Here is a 13,380-nt window from a genome sequence, read left to right as displayed (position 1 = left end):
ATGAGCCGGAGACAGGTGTTGGGAAAGGATTCTTCTGAGAAAACCGGTTTACAACAAGAGGCTTGAGGAGACAGACGCGGAAGAAATTGGGAATACGTAGCGTAGTAGGTAGACGGAGTTTATAGGAGACAGGATTGATCTTTTGCAGAATCTGAAAGGGACCAAGGTAGCGGGGACCAAGCTTGTAACAGGGGATCTTGAAGCAGATATATTTGGATGAAAGCCACACCACGTCCCCAGGAGAGAAGGACGGAGGAGGTCTTCTACCTTTATCCGCTTGCACCTTCATGCGTGAAGAAGCCTGGGACAATGACTGTCGGGTCTGTTGCCAGATGGTGGAGAAGTCACAGACCAGCTCATCAACAGCAGGCACACCGGAGGAGACTGGGAGAGGAAGAGGAGTATGAAGATGGAGTCCATAGACAACAAAAAAGGGAGACGACCTCGTGGACTCGGAATCCTTAAGATTATATGAGAATTCTGCCCAGGGGAGAAGGTCGACCCAATCATCTTGGCGAGCTGAAACAAAATGCCGAAGATAAGTCTCAAGGATTTGATTGACCCTTTCCACCTGACCGTTGGAATGAGGGTGGTAGGCCGAGGAGAAGTCCATATTGATGTCCAGACGGTTACAAAGGGCTTGCCAGAAATTAGAGACAAACTGCACACCTCAATCCGAAACGATATGCTGTGGAAGACCATGTAAACGAAGGACATGCGACAAGAAGTACTTCACCAGCTGCGGAGCAGAAGGAAGACCTGATAGAGGAATGAAATGAGCCATCTTGGAAAACCGATCTACCACGACCCAGATGACAGTGTTATTATGAGAAGGTGGCAGATCGGTGATGAAATCCATGGCGATATCGGACCAGGGAGTCTCTGGAACGGGTAAAGGCTTTAAGAGTCCTGCAGGTCTTTGCCGAGGATTTTTGGCACGGGCACAAGTTACACAGGACCGAATAAAATCAACAACATCATGTTCAAGAAGGGGCCACCAGTAGTGCCGGGAAATAAGAAGTAGGGTCTTGCGTATTCCAGGATGTCCTGCTGTCAAGGAAGAATGACCCCATTTCAGGACCTTGCGTCTCAATCTGGTGGGCATAAACGATTTTCCCGGAAGAACTTGCTGAATCTCGGTAGGAGTGGCAGGAATCAAACGGTCAGGAGAAAAAATGTGAAGTTCGCTGAAGAAGTAGTCGCTGAAGAACCAGACGAATATGAGCACGATACTCCTCTAAGTTGGAAGAGAAGATCAGGATGTCATCAAGGTATACAACAACACAGGTGTCAGGCGGGCAGATTCCTCTCAAAGCGCAATTCCTCCTGTCTTTCGGCAAAACGCACATCAATGCGATTGGCCAAGTGGATAAGTTCAGTCAAAGAAGATGGAGGATCCCGTGCTGCAAGGGCATCTTTAATACTGCTTGACAGTCCTTTTTTAAATGTGGCACACAAGGCCTCTTCATTCCAGGAAAGTTTAGAGGCTAGAATGTGGAACAGAACCGCGTAGTCACCAACGGTAGAATCTCCTTGACAGAGGTTCAGCAACGCCGTCCCAGCTGAAGAGGCACGTGCCGGTTCCTCAAAGACACTGCGAAATTCTGCCAAGAATGCAGACAAATTGGAGGATACTGGATCACCACATTCCCAAAGGGGTGTAGCCCAAGCCAGGGCTTTTCCAGAAAGTAGACTAATGACAAAGGCCACCTTACTAAGTTCAGTCGGAAACAGTTCAGACATGAGCTCCAAATGCATGGAGCACTGTGTAACAAAGCCTCTGCATGACTTGGAATCCCCATCATACTTGGAAGGCAAAGGTAGGTGCAGCTGGGAGCCAGGAGAGACTGCAGGAGCTGGAGGAGGGAGTGGGCCAGATTGTGGTACCTGCTGCTGTTGCAAGGCCAAAAGCTGCTGCATCATGGCTGCAAGTTGAGAAAATTGCTGCGCCTGTCAGGACAACTGCTGTGAGTGACGTATCACCACGGAGGAAAGATCTGCAACTTCAGGCAGGGGTTCCTCAGCAGAATCCATGGCCGGATCTTACTTTAACACTCACGTTTCTGAAGACAGGAACTCCGGTGTATGTGGATCCACTGGACCTGTGTGACAGATGACTCTGACCATGCCAGGTGCCGCTGGTCTTCACCAGAGCCCATGGCAAAGCAGGATGGGCTTGCAGCTGCAGGCGACACCCAGGTCGCTACCCCCGACACGGCTCGACCACACAGGCGGCTGAGGAGATGCGATGCACAGAAGGGAGGAGAGAACTCGTTGTCAGGATAGCACAAGGCAACAAAGATCTGGCAGAGAACTGAGGAGAGTGGAGGAATTTATCAACAAGACACAGGTGGTTACACTAATGAGCGTACTGGCCCTTTAAATCTTAAAGCTCCGGCGCACGCATGCCCTAAGGGACGGGAACACAAGCGTCGGAGCAGAGAGGCGGAAGCAGAGGCAGGGGAAAGACCCGGAGAGTGACGGACTGGGGCTCGCATGCGGGTGTGTCCCGCAGAAGGTAAGGGGACCATGCGCTCACGGCCAGCGTGTGAGGCCGGAGCGCATAGTGCAACAAGGCACACACCTGTATCCTGTTCGTGAAACGCCAAAAAGCTATGTGGAAAGCTGTAGGGGTGTAGGGTGAACAGGGGTGTTGCAGGGTAGTGATGCAGGGTGTAGCATTAACCCTTGATTGTTGTGACGCCAGGGTGGGGACTTCCTCTATGTATATGTCCTACCACCACCCATCCCAGGAATGATAGGGAGGAATAAAGGATTGTCCACAGCAGAAGTTGTAGTAAACTAGAAATAACTTTACTGCAGATTTTATGCAGATGCAGATAACAAACAGTCTTTTACAAGAGGACCAGGATACAGGCTCCTCACAGGTTGGCTGGGACTTTGTTGTGAAATAAGCTTTGATTTTGCTGTACGCTGCTCCATTGAAGTTAGGGGTATGTTTAGGTTCAGTAGTCACGTAGGATTGGTAAGATTGGAGTTGGATTAACTCACGGTTTAGAAGGCTGCTAAAGTTGACGGCTTCAGGCCTAACTTGACTTGAAGAATTGTACGGAGTTGTGCTTGCTTTCATATCCCGAGGGAAAGAGAGAAGAGAGCGATTATTGGATACAGCACCCTTATATACTGAAGGGGCAGGATCAAAGCTTTTTGGTTCCCAGACCTGTCGGTCCTGACCCAAAGCATTATGGTCACATCACATGACCCCATCACATGACCCAAAGGTACTTGAACCTTGCATAACACAATTCACTAGTGATCACATGACCTAAGGTCCTGTACATTTATTACACTATGACAAAATATATTAAATATATACATTTTTGAATTGCATTATGAGGCGACTAGGGGTTAACCCATCAGGAGAGCCCCGAAAGCATGGAAGAACTCTGAATGTGGGGACTTTCGACAAAGGTACGGGACCAAGTCAAGTACCGGGACACCACATATACATATATATATATATATATATATATATATATATATATACACATATATATGTATACATATTGCAATACAAACCATCAATGTTTTAATTTGTATGCATGGTAGCAGCTTACTATATATAGCTTAGAGACGTCCTTGTTGTAGATAAGCACAAAACAACTTTCGGTCATAAGTCAGATTCCAATCTGTCAGTACTCCTCTCATCATTAGGTGCTAGATCTTGGCAGGCAGTTGAACAATGGTTTAGATTAAAAAGAGAATAAAATTATCCAACACTGTTATGCCTTAATGGCTGATGTTCGGCAATGTCAATGTTATTGTCTCCCAAAAACTAGATGGTTTCAGGGTTATTTTGAGCCAGTGACTGCTGTTTTAAAGAGAAAATTATGCCAAATATACAGTAGGATAATTTACTGAAAATGTGTGATTAAGCATGCGCAGAACATTGCATTACATAGTTTCACGATTTATGGAGTAAGTGTGCATATATTATGTCAAGTAAACACGATTATAACATGAATTTATTTTAAGATTCAAAATCCAGAGAAGTGAAGTCTTAAATTTTTCACAGAAGATGTGGAATTTGCCAAAGGGGAATGAGCAAAAACGAGAGGTAGACTTTGGCAGATGTGGCTTTAAATTTTTATTATTACTTGTGACCTAGCGTGACAAAAAATAATTAAACATACCAATTGAAAGTATGGTTAGTGCACTAGAGAAGGTTGTATCATGTGAGACGGTAGCTCCCATCATGATCCAAACAGCAGTAAGGGTATACTTGGAGATAATGTATAATGATGAGACAAAGTAAGGCAGAATGCACAATGATATCAGTCACTCTAATATGATGTTATCTCTGTTGTCATTCCTTTTTCCCCATCTGGTCCAGATCGCCATGACTTCTTTTGGTCATGGCATCTTTGGCTCCTTACTTTAACCCTCATCCTCTATATTAAGACAAGCTCCTTACAGTACCACACTCTGTGCCCCTCATTACAATACTGACACAAATGGCAACCACTAAAAACTACAGCTCTACACACTGTGCAGGGAGTGACTGACAACACTCAGGCCACACTTCTGTCACACCCTTATCTCTCCAAAATCCCTCCCCATGCCTCAACCCTACACACAAAATAAAATAAAATTATCAATCATATTAACGTTTGTAAGGTAATTTCCCATAACCAATAATACCGGTATACAAAGAGGAAATATATGCCACCACACAATAACTGGATAATACCGCCTTACTGTCCTGAATAAAACCATTATACACAGACCAGTATTGCCCTATACAGTGCCCATATAGTGGTAGATACTAGCTGTACACAGGATCTGTCTACCATATAAGTGATTATATACAGGACCATATGGTTGTAGATATCAGCTGTACACAGGATCTGTATACCATATAAGTGATTACATAAAGTGATCATATAGAGGTAGATGCCAGCTGTACATAGGCTCTATATACCATATTAGTGACTATATACAGGACCATATCGAGATAGATACCAACTGTGCACAGGATCTGTATACCATATAAGTGATTATATATAGGACCATATAGAGGTAAATAACATCTGTACACAGGACATATACAGCATATAAGTGATTACAGTTACATCTAGGGACTCCCAGTTCTTTTCTGATTGGCAGCATCTTTTCTTCTCTATCTGGATCAGCCGCCATGTCAACTTCTTCCAGCAAAAATGAATGTCTTAACATCTGCTGGACAAATGTGGACTGCGTTTTACCAGGTATGTAAGTAGGTAATTAGCCAGCCAGGTATCTAGGTAGGTAGCCAGCGATGTATGTAGTTAGTTAGGTAGTCAGGTATGTAGGTAGGTAGTTAGGCAGCCAGGTATGTAGGTAGGCAGCCAGGTATATAGTTAGCCAGATATGTAGGCAGTTAGGCAGTTATGTAGCTTGATATGTAGGTAGATTGTTATGTATCCAGGTAGTTAGGTATCCAGATATTTAGAAAGGTAGCCAGGTATGTATGTAGGTAGTTAGGCAGCCAGGTATGTAGGCTAGGTATGAAGGTGGTTAGGTGGCCAGGTATATAGTTAGGTAGCCAGGTATGTGATAATGTAGTTATGCAGGCAGGTATGTAGGTAGGTATTTAGGCAGCCAGGTATGTGGACCAGGTTAGGTAGCCAGGTATGTGGGCCCGGTTAGACAGCCAGGTATGTGGGCCAGGTTAGGCAGCTAGGTATGTGGGGCCCCCTTCCCTTTGTGCCAGGTTGAAATAAAAAAAGTAAAAACAAAACAAAAGAGATACTCACCCGTTCTATGCAGCGATCTCCTCAGCTCTACCGCCAGCTACCTGTACGCCCTGCGCGTGACCCTGCGTCATACCGGGTTGGTCCTGGCAGCTGATAGCCGGGATCATGGGGTAATAGCATGCTGCACCGATCGTCGTGCTATGAACCCTTTAGACTCAATGTTCAAAGTTGATCGCCGTGTCTAAAATGAAAGTGAAAGCTTCGGGCAGATCGGGACCATCACAGTGAAATCGAGATGTCCCGATCAGCTAGAATGAGAGTGGAGGTCCCCTTACCTGCCTCCGTTGCATCCGATTGGAGATTGATTGCTCCAAGCCTGAAATCCAGGCTTCAGCAATCGACTGCCGATAACACTGATCTTTGCTGTGTCAATGCGTATGAGATCGGTATGTGCAGTGTAATAGTCACTGGGGGGGATGCAACACAGCAAAAAAAAAGTGTGAAAAAAAAGTTAATAAACATAATTTAAAGGGGCATTCCAGGAAAAAATTTTTATTTGACTATGCTACAGGGGCTGAAAAGTTAGTGTAGTTCATAATATAGTGTCTGTACCTGTGTGTGACAGTTTTCTCACAATTCTTCTGTGATTTTCACCCCACTATTTATTTTTAACAGCATACAAAATTACTGTTATCTCATATTTTTCCCAGCTTGCAATGCGGCCGAGACCTGACTCACTAGTCAGCTGATGACAGGGAGCCTGTCTGCTTCAATGGGTGGAGGGATCGCTTGGTGTGAGCAACTAATGCAACAGCTGTAGGCACCCTGATTGAAAACCACAGGTCTTTTGATGGATGCAGCTCATTTATGTTTCAGTGGGTTGGATGACTGATGTGTGGGAGGGAGGAAAATGGAATTGTGGGAATTGTAGTCAAAAAAACAAAAGTCAAACAGGAAATACAAGTTCACAAAAAGCTAGCCACAGTGTTATGGTAATCTCACAACACAGCCTTTTAGCCCCAAGACAAGCGCAGATCCTTCCTAAGCATGTCCATTACTGCCTGCCAGGTACGTACTAAAATCACCTTATGATAGATAACCCCTTTAATACCTTCCCTAATAAAAGTTTGAATCACTCACCTTTTCCCATTTAAAAAAAAAAATGTGTAAATAAAAATAAAAATAAACATATGTGCTATCGCCTTGTGCGGAAATGTCCAAACTACAAAAATATATTGTTCATTAAACCGCACGGTCATTGGCGTGCGTGCAAAAAAATTCAAAAGTCCAAAAAAAGCATATTTTTGGTCACTTTTTATGTCATGAAAAAATTAATTAAAAGCAATCATAAAGTCTGATCAATTTAAAAATAGTACCAATAAGAACTTCAGATGAAGGTGAGCCCCATAACGACCCGTACGTAGAAAAATAAAAAAAGTTATAGGGGTCAGAAGACGACAATTTTAAAACATGTAGTTATGATTTTTTTGAGAAGCAATACAAAATCAAACCTATATAAGTAAGTATCATTTTAACCGTATGGACCTACAGAATAAAGATAAGATGTAATTTTATCTAAAAATGTACTGTGTAAAAAGTGAAGCCCCCAAAAGTTACGAAATGGCATTTTTTCTTCAATTTTGTCGCACAATGGATTTTTTTTTTCCACTTCACAGGGGATATTTTGGTAAAATGACTAATGTCATTGCAAAGTAGAATTGGTGGAGGAAAAAATAAGCCATAATATGGAATTTTAGGTGCAAAATTGAAAGCATTATGATTTTTAGAATGTGATGAGGAAATAATTTAAATGCAAAAACAGAAAAACCCTGCGTCCTTAAGGGGTTAAAACACATATTGTGCTGAATGAAATTTTTTATAATACACACTGGGCCCCCCTCTGAAATTGATAATACATGTGGGGCCACCTGCAATTAATTATAATATGTAATGTATCCCTAAAATAAATTTTGATACGTGTTCTACCCCCCGAAATGGGGATGAATTACAACACACACCATGCACTCTAAAGACTTGTTGTGCCCCCCTGAAATGATTTAAAATGTACACAGTCACTGTGGCCCATAACATTTATCTTGGCAGTTAATGTGGCCCCTGAAATTCATACTAATGCACACCATACCCCCTAAAATTAATAATAATACAAATTGATAGACATTTATCAACGGGGTTAGTCAGGTTTTCTTTACTATAATTGTCACAAAATTTTCGCAACTGCGACTACGTGTGTTTTTTTTTGTGTGACAATTTGCATTCAAACTTGCTTACGTAGTAAATTTTTCAAAATGGATTTGCTTTAGTCGGGTATTTATCAACTGCAACAGTCGCAACAAGGTTAAAAATTGACTAAATTTACTCCTGCTCAAACATGGAGCAGAAAAAGCTACTACCAAAGTAAAAAAGGAAAAATTGCTTACGTGACAGAAAATTATCAACAGGCTGAAACCAGTTGATAAATAAAAGTCACACATAAGGAAAAAAGAAGTAAGGAAAAAATTACTAAAAAAAAGAATATATAAGCAAACATTGATAAATGTCCCTCATTGTGTCCGCTGAAATTAACTAAAATATACAATATACCCCTGAAATATATAATAATACACATTATGCCCTTTAAAATTAACTAAAATACACAATATATAGTACCTCTGGAAAATGTTAATATAAAACACCATACCCCAATATACTAACTGTAACACATACTGTGCCAACTTAAATTCAATGTAATGCACTTTGCCACAATATTAAAGGGGTACTCAGCTAGATCTGGTGCCAGAAAGTTCAACAGATTTGTAAATTACTTCTATTTAAAAATCTTAATGTTTCCAATACTTATCAGCTGCTGTATACTACAGAGGAACAGGCCCGGCTCTATAACTAGGCAGACCAAGCGCCCGCTTAGGGGCGGCCAGGTCCGCAGTCCGGGGGGGGGGGCAGAAAATTTGCTGACCGCCGCTTCTAAAGTGAAATTGAAAGTGACCCGGCTGCTCAGTCGGGCTGTTCGGGACCGCCGCGGTGAAATCGCGGCGTCCGAACAGCTGACCAGACACCGGGAGGGCCCTTACCTGCTTCCTCGGTGTCCGATCGACGAATCACTGCTCCGTGCCTGAGATCCAGGCAGGAGCAGTCAAGCGCCGATAATGCTGATCACAGGCGTGTTAATATACGCCAGTGATCAGCATAGGAGATCAGTGTGTGCAGTGTTACAGGTCCCTATAGGACCTGTAACACTGCAAAAAAATGTAAAAAAAAAAGTGTTAATAAAGGTAATTTAACCCCTTCACTAATAAAATTTTGAATCACCCCCTTTTCCCATAAAAAAAATAAAACAGTGTAAAAAAATAAAATAAAACATATGTGGTATCGCCGCGTGTGTAAATGTCCGAACTATAAAAATATATAATTAATTAAACTGCACGGTCAATGACGTACGCGCAAAAAAATTCAAAAGTCCAAAAAAGCGTATTTTGGTCACTTTTTATACCATTAAAAAAATGAATAAAAAGTGATCAAAAAGTCAGATCAAAACAAAAATCATACTGATAAAAACTTCAGATCACGGTGCAAAAAAATGAGTCCTCATACCGCCCTGTATGTGGAAAAATAAAAAAGTTATAGGGGTCAGAAGATGACATTTTTAAACGTATAAATTTTCCTGCATGTAGTTATGATTTTTTCCAGAAGTGCGACAAAATCAAACCTATATAAGTAGGGTATCATTTTAACCATATGGACCTACAGAATAATTATAAGGTGTAATTTTTACCGAAATATGCACTGCGTAGAAACGTAAGCCCCCAAAAGTTACAAAATGGCATTTTTTTTTCGATTTTGTCGCACAATGATTTTTTTTTCCGTTTCGCCGTGCATTTTTGGGTAAAATGACTAATGTCACTGCAAAGTAGAATTGGCGACGCAAAAAATAAGCCATAATATGGATTTTTAGGTGGAAAATTGAAAGGGTTATGATTTTTAAAAGGTAAGGAGGAAAAAATGAAAGTGCAAAAATGGAAAAACCCTGAGTCCTTAAGGGGTTAAATTCCAGGGTGTATTTTTGGTCCCAGTCGAAACCCCCCTTAAAAAAAGTCACAAATTTAAGCCAGGTCAGACCTGGCTTACAAAACGTACTGTAGCATTTTAAAAAAGGTGCACTGATTGATCCATCTCCATAGGAATGGATCAATCAGTGTTTTCGGCGATTGAATGCTCAAGCCTGGATCTCAGGCTTGAAGCATTCATTCGGCGATCGGACAGCACAGGAGAAGGTACGAAGACCTCCTCCTGTGCTACAGCTGTTCGGGATGCCGCGATTATACCGCGGCGATCCCGAACAGCTCCCTGAGCTAGCCGGGAACTTTTACTTTCGTTTTTAGCCGCGCGGCTCAGCTTTGAGCGCGCGGCTAAAGGGTTAATAGCGCGCGGCACAGCGATCAGTGCCGCGCGCTATTAGAGGCGGGTCCCGGCGTCACTATGATGCCTGGCCCGCCGCGATATGATGCGGGGTCACCGTGCGTTATATCGCAGGACCGGGACTCATGACGTACGTATACGTCATGGGTCCTTAAGAGGTTAAATCTTGGAAGTAACACTCAATGCTTATATTAAGCCAAGTGAGAACATTATAATAAATTCTTGTTAGCTCTTAGAAACTGAAATTGATTTATTAGGATTCAAGTAAAAACTGGATAAAATCAGAAAGGTTAACTATAATGAGATCACTCCCGCTTCTGCAGCTGTAACCAAAGGTTGTCTTTTTCATAAAATATGTTCTTCTATAAAAATCTACAAATTTTGACATAAAGAAGTGTCTTGTAAAGATAGAAATGTATTGTAGCCAGGCACACATAATTCCACATTACTTTTGTCATAAAGCACAATGTAATGTAAATGTAGGTGATGCATCGGCCTTGATCTCTCTAATGCGTTATTTCATTCTATGTTTTCTAATATTTAGAATATGCAAGGAATTATGTTACATTTTACTATCTGTGACAGAATCCAGATACAAAATGAAAGGAATGAATATAAAAGATATTGATGTGATCTGGGTCGCTCAAAACTGATGAAGTTCTTGTCGTAGTAATAGATTCCAATATCACACCTGTATGAACAAGTCAAGTATGCTCATTGCACTATTCTCAGTAATATTTCCAATCCGTCCATGTCATCATTTCTTGTAGAAAAGCAATGTAATTTATTAGAAGTTCAGAAAGAAGTTCCAAAACTTTGCATTATTGAAGAGCATATGCAAATAAAGCATGTTCAGCTCACCCATATGCTTGAGCACATACTGAGTTGGCGTACTGGCTCGTCGCAAGACAATTGGTCTTAGAAGACTGCATGAAAAGAAAGAGACAGAAGAGAGATACATTATTGAAAGAGGAAATGTTCAGCCCAGGATAGCAGTAAAAACAGGATACTTTATTGGGTCATATTCAGACGGAAAACATCAGCCGACACGTTTCGGACCTATCACAGGTCCTTAGAAATGGCAAGGCTGATGTGTTCTGTTTGAATATGACCCAATAAAGTCGCCTGTTTTTATTGCTATCCTGGGCTGGACATTCCCCCTTTCTTGGATCTCGACATGGTGGGAGACGCTGCTAGCCAAGCCCATGCACAGGTGCAGTGAGTGGACGCTGTCATATTCCCTTGGAGAGATACATTATTGTTCCATTGTCAAGACATTTTTGGTAAACATGTTAGTGATCTATCATCTTCATTGGTGTTGCAAAGGTGGGTGTAATGTCTGTTTATTTGTTTTTGTATTTTTCTGTTTAAGTATTCACACACTAGTTTGTTCTGATCAGTTTGCTATTCTCCCTGGATTGGGAATGGCTAATGGTTAATTGGTTGTGTCTATTTTAACCAGAGTTCTCCTGCATTTTCTGCTGGTTATCTTGTACAATAATGCTACTATGATGTCTGTTTGTGCAATAATGCTACTATGATGTCTGTTTGTGCTATACTCTGACTATGTCTGCTTAAGCATTTACCTTGTATTTATTGATTTTATCTGAGTTTTAGCCATGGTTAAATAGTCTTTGTCTGTTTTAGGATTAGTATGTCCGTTCTGCTTAGTCTGTGTTCACACTGTGTTAGTCTATTGTTACTTGTGCTCTGTATGGGATTATTCCTGTTTGGTATCCTGGAGTCTATTTTGACTCATCCGGTTCTAGTCCTGTGTTTCATGTTTTTCATATTTCTGTTACCTACTAGGTCAGCATCCTGATCACACGGTGGAGTGTGCCCCACTGGCTAGAACTCTATTTGGCTTTATTATGCCATCTACTCCTTTTGTGGAGTGGGGTGTCCAGTTTGTTTGTTCTGTGTCCCATTGTGAAGAGTGTCCTATGTTACCTTATCAATTTAGTGTCTCAGTTCTTCCGTTCATCCCCTGCATTTCTTGGATTCTGCTGTATACCTGTTCCATACCTAGACTTGTTCATCTTATCATGTCTGGCATTTATCTGGATTCTGGTTTGTGATCTGTTAGTTTATTTCACTATATTCTGCCCTGTTAGTATTTGTATCCTGTCTGGTATATCTGGTTGTCTGGTAGTTTTCCATTTCTGTTTCTGGCCTGTGACCGACTATCTATATTATTTGTTTTATGCCACTGCACTGTAGTGCAGGGAGGGACCGGCTCTAAGTTGTCGATTCACGGCATAGCATGTTTGGGCAAGTAGACAGGAAAAGTGTTACTAGGAACAGCTTAGAGCTCACTCTCCCTGTCCACCCAGTCGGTCATGACAGTGGGGAAACCTTCCAGGGGTAGAGATAACATATATCTACTTCTACACAGTAACTATAATGTTTACTGTAGTCACAAAATTTGTCTGTTGTTGCAGGAACTAGGGGGCTTATACTGTATTGTACTGTAAGGAGTTGTTACCAGGCCATGTTGGCCCTAAGCTAGCTCATCAAAAGTGTGTAGGTGAGCAGGAAAATAGATTGAATTGTACATTGTGGGTGCGATGGTGAGCTGGAGGTTGGAAGTGATTTTGTGCCTTGTGAGAGTGATGGTGGGCTGGAGGTTGTTAGCTTGTTTACTATGAAATAGGTGGACAAAGTGAGTTGTCGGTCTTGGAATGAGAGTCTGTTCTAGGGAGTTTGTGGGATCTTTGATAGATGTCAACCCAGAAGGAAGCTAATGTGATTGGGTGAGGGGAAGTGATGAGCAGCATATGCCATATTCAAATTTACGATATTTCGCAAATATATGGACGAATATTCGTCCTATATTTGCAAAATTCGCATATTTGACATATTTGCAGTTATTTTCGCTTTGCGTAAATGCGCATGCAAGTATAACTATCTACCTATCTATATTATCTATCTCATATCTATCTATCCATCTATCGATCTATCAATCTATCCATCCATCTATATTATCTATATATATACATTATCTATATTATATACACATAGGCTTGACAAAGACAGTGAGAGACGGTTGAAACGTCGTGGCATCTGATGAATAAAGCCTGACACGCTTTCATCTAATCCGGTGTGCTGCTGTTTCGTTGAATTGGTTATCTGTGGGGGCCCCTGACCCAGGCCCAACCAGCTTGTACCATTAAACATCCACTGGGAGTGCGGTCCTTTTTGGGAATATCTATCTATCTCTCTTATCTATCTTTCTATCTATCTATCTATCTAT

Source organism: Hyla sarda, chromosome 6, assembly GCF_029499605.1.
Source record: "Hyla sarda isolate aHylSar1 chromosome 6, aHylSar1.hap1, whole genome shotgun sequence".
Taxonomy (NCBI): domain Eukaryota; kingdom Metazoa; phylum Chordata; class Amphibia; order Anura; family Hylidae; genus Hyla; species Hyla sarda.
This window is presented reverse-complemented; position numbering follows the sequence as displayed.